Genomic DNA, 6,724 nt, shown 5'->3' with positions numbered 1-6,724 from the left:
TGGTTTGTTGGCGATACGTCGCTATTCTATCTACTTAGCTCTGGCATTGCAGAGCAAAGGGGCACAGAAACGTTATCTAAAGAAATGGTCATGACTGTATGCCAATAAAACTTTGTTTTTTAAAGTAAGAAGTGGCCTGGATTTGGTCACGCACCGTAAAGTATTGGCATTCATCCTGTGCTCTGTAATTTTCTATTTCTCTTTCTACTGAACATTCCCTCTAGAATATCTCATAGGCACCTCAATCTCAGCATGTTCAAAATGGAATTTGTTGCTGTCCAACATAAGTGTTCTCTGTGCATTTTTTTTTTTACTTTAGGAATGGGCAAAATCATCTACCCCCAAAATCAGCAGTCTAAGAATTTCTCATGTGACATTTATCTGTCACCTCTTCTTTACCTCCACGGTGTTCCCTTGATTGAGCTTCTCTATCACTGTGCCATACGTAAACTATTGCTATAATTTGCCTCCAGTATTGCCTTCCCCTAGCCCATGATCCAATAAGCCACCAGAGTGGTATCTGTAACTTAATAGTCTGACTATGATATTCACTGCTTAAAGTTTTTCAAAATCTACATAAAGATCATAAGTAAGAGGCTAAGCTTTAGATATAACCTTCAACCTGCATATTTTAAATCAATGAATTCCTTGAATAATCATATTATCTAGCAATACTGGATCATATATTGAAAACTATTCTTACTTTTTAATGTATATATGTTAAGCCAGATTCATTCATTTTTATTCCTTGTCTATTCTCTGTAGGCATTAAATTCTTGGATTCTTATTGTAAGTGACTCAATGCTGTCTAATAGAATTGTATACAATGGTAGAAATGATTGATATCTGTGCTGACCCACAGAGTTGCCACTAGACATACTGGCTACTAAGCACCTGAAATGTGGTTAAAGTTACATGCAATTTAATTTTTAATTATATTTCATTTTAATTAACTAAAATTAAATTTAAATACCCACATGTAGTTAGTAATTATCTTATTGGACAATACAGAAACAAACCATACTGCCTGGAATACAAGATTAATGTCAGGTCCTTGCTTAGGTCTCCAGCCTCCTCTCTAAAGGTGTCCTTCCATGCCCTCTGCACGCATCAACCAGGGCAGGCAACTTGGAGGGCCCAGTGCCTCGCATTGTGTCATGCACCCCGGGCTCACGCTTATGCTTGGTTTCCTCTTCCATTGACTAGTGAACTCTACTTAAATTTCAATGTTTATTTAAAATATAATTCTCTATAAAGCATCTTGATCTTTGTCATTATCTCTATCCTTAGACTTAATTATTAACTCCTTTATGTCATTTACACCATCATGTACTTAGGACAGACTTTTCTCAAATTATCTATGTCATTCAATTATGCTTGTTCGTTTATATGTCTTTCTCCCCCTACTAGAAAGTGCATTTAGCATATATATTTAGAATAAAGACATTTTTAGTACCTATACAATGGGTACTCTATTATATTCAATAAATATTTATTGAATTAATAAATAAGTGAACAGATATTCGAGACTATAATACTAACCAATTTAAAAACTGGCTATGTGATCTTATAAATATATATTCTGAAAAAATCCTCTACTAAGTAAGAGCCATATTATCAGAGTCTCTAAAAGTTTGACAGACATTAATCTCCTTTAATTTTAAAGGCTAACATTTTAAAAATTAAAATATATAAAATATGATGTGGAATTAGTAGTTCTTTAAGAATTATGATAATAGATTTTTAAGATTTCATCAGTGTATCTGTGTGACTATATGTACAATATTATTTGAAGATAATGCTAAAAGTCAAATTTTGAAATCCCATGAATGTCAAATCTAGTGCCATGTGACCCTAACACACACACACACACACACACACACGTATCTTGTCCTCATGGTGGGCTCTAACTTGCATATATAAAAGTAGAAGGAATATATTTATTTGTGTGCATGTACAATTCCTATTTTTAAAACTTTTATAAGTTTTCAGGGGGAAAACATAAGAATTTTGGGTTAAGATATTGTATAATATTGTCGAACATACGATGCTTTCAATGTTAACTCAATATTTTCAAAGTTCTTAGCAATTAATTGGCTTTTTCCCCACAATATATTGTAAGTAATTATTCACCAAAGATGGTTGTTCCCCAAAATAAACTTATTTTCTCATAATGTTTGAGTGGACTGCGGTTTATGAATCATAAAGACACATAATTTACGCACTTGGAGGGATGTATTACTGCATGTTTTCACTTGCAATTAAATTATACCCTGAAGATAATAGTAAATATTACTCAAGTCACTTTCTTTTTCATATAAACACAGTTACTCAATCTATACTGTGAATAAAGATTAGAATCCAAAAGTTATTTTTTTAGGTAATTGTTTTATGAGAATTTCTATCTATGAACAGAGGAAATTGCAATAGCAATAAAGCAGCTCTGGCAGACACTTAATTAACTTTACTGCTTTAGGGATTCATTTATTTATTGCCTCATTATTCCCACATTCATGAAAATAGAGCAGAATCTGTTGACAGTCACATATTGTGCGTGATATAATTAACTATCGATGAGGGTAATGGTCCCGAACCACCCCAATTATTTGATCTGATCTCAGCTATGAGTCCTTACACTCTTCTCCTCATCACGAATGTCCGTCCTTTGGTTACACATGGCTCACAGGGGAAGTTTTCTCTGTTTATGCCGGAATTCTCTAGGCAAACTGCTCACTGGTAGAGGCAGTTCCTCGAAGTATGCTGCTGCTGTACGAAAACCTGAAACACTGGGCTTTGGATTTGAGACTGCACAGTGAAAGGCAAGAAAACTGGTTTTGAAGAAACACTCAAAAAATGGAGTGGACAATAATTCCAGAATAAGGGTGGCCCATAGTATCCACTCATAGTGAAAATTTACTGCTTGATCAGAGAAGAAAGCACATGAACCCAATTAACTTGTAGATTTGGGCAAGATGGTTTCCAGGCAAAGTGTTGAAACTAGAGCTAATTGCTTTTAGCAGCGTCTGATGAGTTACACAAGACTGTCTCTTGTGTTAGTCAGATCTGTATATGAATCACAGCTTCACTATTTCATAGCTTATAAACTATGGGCAAGTTTCCCTCTCTGAAATTTGGTTTATAAAGTCACGTTTAGCATCAGGATAATAATCACCTACTTCCGAGAGTTACTGTTGGGCTTTCGTTATTAGAAAAGTTATGCAATGTGCTTGCCACAATACCTGGAACATAATAGTTCATCAATACAGCCACAAACACCATATCTTAAATGAATAAATATCTTTCAAATGGTTACATACAGCAGGAGTGTCAAACTCATCTTCACCAGGGGCCACATCAGCCTCGCAGTTGCCTTCAGAAGGCTGAATGTAATTTCAATTCCTTAACAGCTAAGGAGTAGTTACATTTATACAGGCCTAAAATTATTTTGGCCTTTTGAAGGCAACTGTGTGGCTGATGTGGCCCCTGGTGAAAATGAGTTTGACACCCCTGACATACAGCCTTTACAATAAAATATAATACGGGAACCCATCAAGTCACATCAAAATCCCCATGAGTTAGAAAGAGAGCTCTCTGAGGGAAAGAACTTTGTTATTTACATTGCTCTATCCCAGCCTCAAAACAGTGCACACCGCAGACACTCAATAAATATATGTACATTATGTAAGTAATCAATAACAATGCTAGCTTTTAGGAGGGGAGGGAGAAGGGGCCTGGCGGGACCCTCCTGTTTGGGGGCTGCTGATGCAAATGCACTCGCTTATGCTGAGCTAGGGGCAGCAGTCGTGTCCATCTGGAAGGGCACACGCGCTTTCTAAGAAGATCACTACCGCTCACCTCCAGCAGGCCGGTGCCATTTTAGACTACCAAGGGTAAAAACTGTGGGGTTTTATACAAAATTCACCAATTTTAAATACTTGCCTAAATTAATTTTGAAATATTATTGTCTAAACAAAACAGTGGCAGGACATACACCCCCAACCACCCATTGACAATGTCCGAACTTTACCTTTGTCTAGTGCTTTCAATTACGATATCATTAGTACCTTAGACACTACATCTGAAAAAATGAGGAAACAACAACTGTCTCCCATAATTGCATGATTATCTGCCAATATGAGGTCTCCCTCCAGGGGAAGGTTCTCCATAAATGACAAAGTGCTCCACAGGACAAACTGACGGCTTGTGTCACGCCGTAGCTCTGATGCTACACAAAGTTTCATCAAGGCTACTAACACTTAGATCTATGTTATTTCTATGGTGATTTGTTGGTTTTCATTTGTGTAATCACTTTCCAGGGTGTACAGGCTGATTAGCCTCCAACAATTGCTCTTTCTTATAAAAAAAAACAACAACAACAAGGAAAAGTACTATTTTTTTAACTTGTTAGCTTTAAGACTTTTATTTTTTCACTCCCTGAGTGGATAACACTCGTTGCTAACCTTCTAGCCTTTACCTTTCATAATTAGAAAAAACATTTACTGTCACTCTGTGGCTGAGAATGTTTCTAACCTTTGGTGGTCAGAGGCGTGCAGAAGGGCCAGTGGCATTATTCCACCTGGGCACCCAGCCATGGGTCAACCAGTCAGCCCAGCCTCGGTAGTGGCATTCAAAGATTTGACAGTATTAATAGCCTTCTTTAGTTTTTGGAGAGTTGAAGGGAAACTTTTAGGCTACAGTTGCCATCATTGCATCATCAACCTGATGTTCAATCTAGTCCTGGAAGATCCTAAACCAGGAATTCCTAACTGAGGTTATGCCACCCACTGACGGCTTCTTTGGGTCGCTAGACAATGTCTTTAGGTAACAGATTGGAGTCCTCAAATGTCTTTCCCAGCAGATCTTTTTCTATCTCATTCTTGGGAATATCTGGTGGTAGAGACAAATAATAGGAACAAAATCGGTGATCCAGAAATAGGACTCTCAATTTAAGGCCATGGGAAGCAGTAATTCTGCAAACAATTAGAGTTCTGTCAGAAGCTTCTCACTCTCTTCCTCTGTTATTTCAGGGAAAGGAGCCTTCCCCTGAAATATACGGAACCCTGTGTAAGTTCATCTGAACCGTCTCCAGAGAAGATCACCACGCGATCGCTGTTCTTCCAACTGTACTTGGAAACTAAGGATGTGTCCACTGCAGCTTGAACTGCTGTGCTGTCATAGGTTCCCAAGGAAGACATGATTTCATCCAGGACCTGGATGTCTTCCTCAGAGGTGAAGAGGACTTCATGATGTTCACTCCCAATGTGATTTGCCACCTTTCTGGCAGCCAGTAAACCGGGACTGCCGTCCATGCCGATGACAAATGTCTGGAGAGGGCACTGGACTTGCGCCTCTTTTAGCTGCTTCGACAGGGTGGCAGCAACCAGTTGGAATCCAAGCCCCCTGATAAAAGACAACCAGCCCCTTCTGTCTGTCATCAAACATTCCTTATAGAATTGTGGAAAAGGATCTGGATGTTTCCCTTCACAGTGTCTCTCTCAAACCCGGGAATAGTTTCTCCACACTGTCAGCGTGCAGTGATGATATTTAACCATTTCCGTTGACACAACTTTGCCATTTGGCTTTACATCCAAAACCTCATAGTGTCCCAGGAGAAAAGGCTGTACTTTTCCAAAGAGGAGCTGTGGAGTGCTTCAGGGTAACAAGAACTTTAGCTTCTGAACACACAGCCAAAAATCTATTTTCTGTCATAGCTTTAAACAAGGTCTGACTGCATGGGTAGCTCTGGTCAGGAACCGCTTCTTACTGGCTGTATCCAGTAAAATAAATGCAAATGCCTCCTCCAACATACAAATCATTCGCTCATTTCCTCCTTTGTCATACAATGAACAATTATCTCACCATCTACTTTGGTCTGATATTCAAATTTAAATTTATAAAAAGCTTTTAGTTGTTGTAGATTTCTCCCTTGTAACATAGCCACAAATAAGAAAATTTCCTCACTCATATTGGTTGCATTCCAAACAGCTGGTCAGTCTCCGCTGACTGGTGATGTCCAAAGCAGCAGCTAGTATATCCATTGATATTCGTAAAGCAAAATGCACCTGGACTGCTGTGTGCAACCTTCACAGCAGTCAGACACTGAACAGAAGGACAGTCATGGCTGCCAAAGAGGGCCCGAATGCCACACATTGTGCAATGGAGCTAAGGGCTCTCCGAACATGAGCAGGGCAGGTGGGCGAGTGGTGCAGACACAGAGATGCAAAGGAAAGACGTGAGCTTCAGTCAGCAGGCCAGTGGGTTGGGCAGAAAGTCCTTTTAAAATGTCCTTTCAGAGGCAAAGCAATGAGATTAGTTATTGAGGGTTTACTTCGCACAAATCTGAATGTCCTTTGGATAGTTTAGGTGCTGGCTCAGAGTGCATAACCATGGATGCGAGTGAGGGCTTAAATCTAACCTTTAATCTATTATTATCATTACCATTATTGTTATTGTTATTGTCTAAAGGGTGGTTGGTCCTCTTTGCACTGATCTGCTTAAAATGAAGACTTGTTTGAAAACTCACTCTTTTTATTTTTCACTTGCAGTTAACATACAATATTAGTTTCAAATGTACACCCCAGTGATTAAACATCGTATAACTAAGTGGTCGTCCCAATAAATCTTATATACGTCTAACACAGCACATCGTGTTTAGGATATTATTGACTACATTCCCCACGGTGTCCTTTACATCCCCATGATTAGTCTGTTACTACCAATTCGT

General features: G+C 38.6%; 1 pseudogene; it reads right to left on the bottom strand.

Annotated features, from left to right (window-relative positions):
- Positions 1-4,539: 4,539 nt before the first annotated feature.
- On the bottom strand, positions 4,540-6,150 carry LOC112307632 (asparagine synthetase [glutamine-hydrolyzing] pseudogene; annotated as a pseudogene).
- Positions 6,151-6,724: the final 574 nt, after the last annotated feature.

Source organism: Desmodus rotundus, chromosome 3 (genome assembly GCF_022682495.2).
Source record: "Desmodus rotundus isolate HL8 chromosome 3, HLdesRot8A.1, whole genome shotgun sequence".
NCBI lineage: Eukaryota > Metazoa > Chordata > Mammalia > Chiroptera > Phyllostomidae > Desmodus > Desmodus rotundus.
Note: the sequence above shows the minus strand (reverse complement) of the source record. Positions and strands in the feature narration are given on the sequence as shown.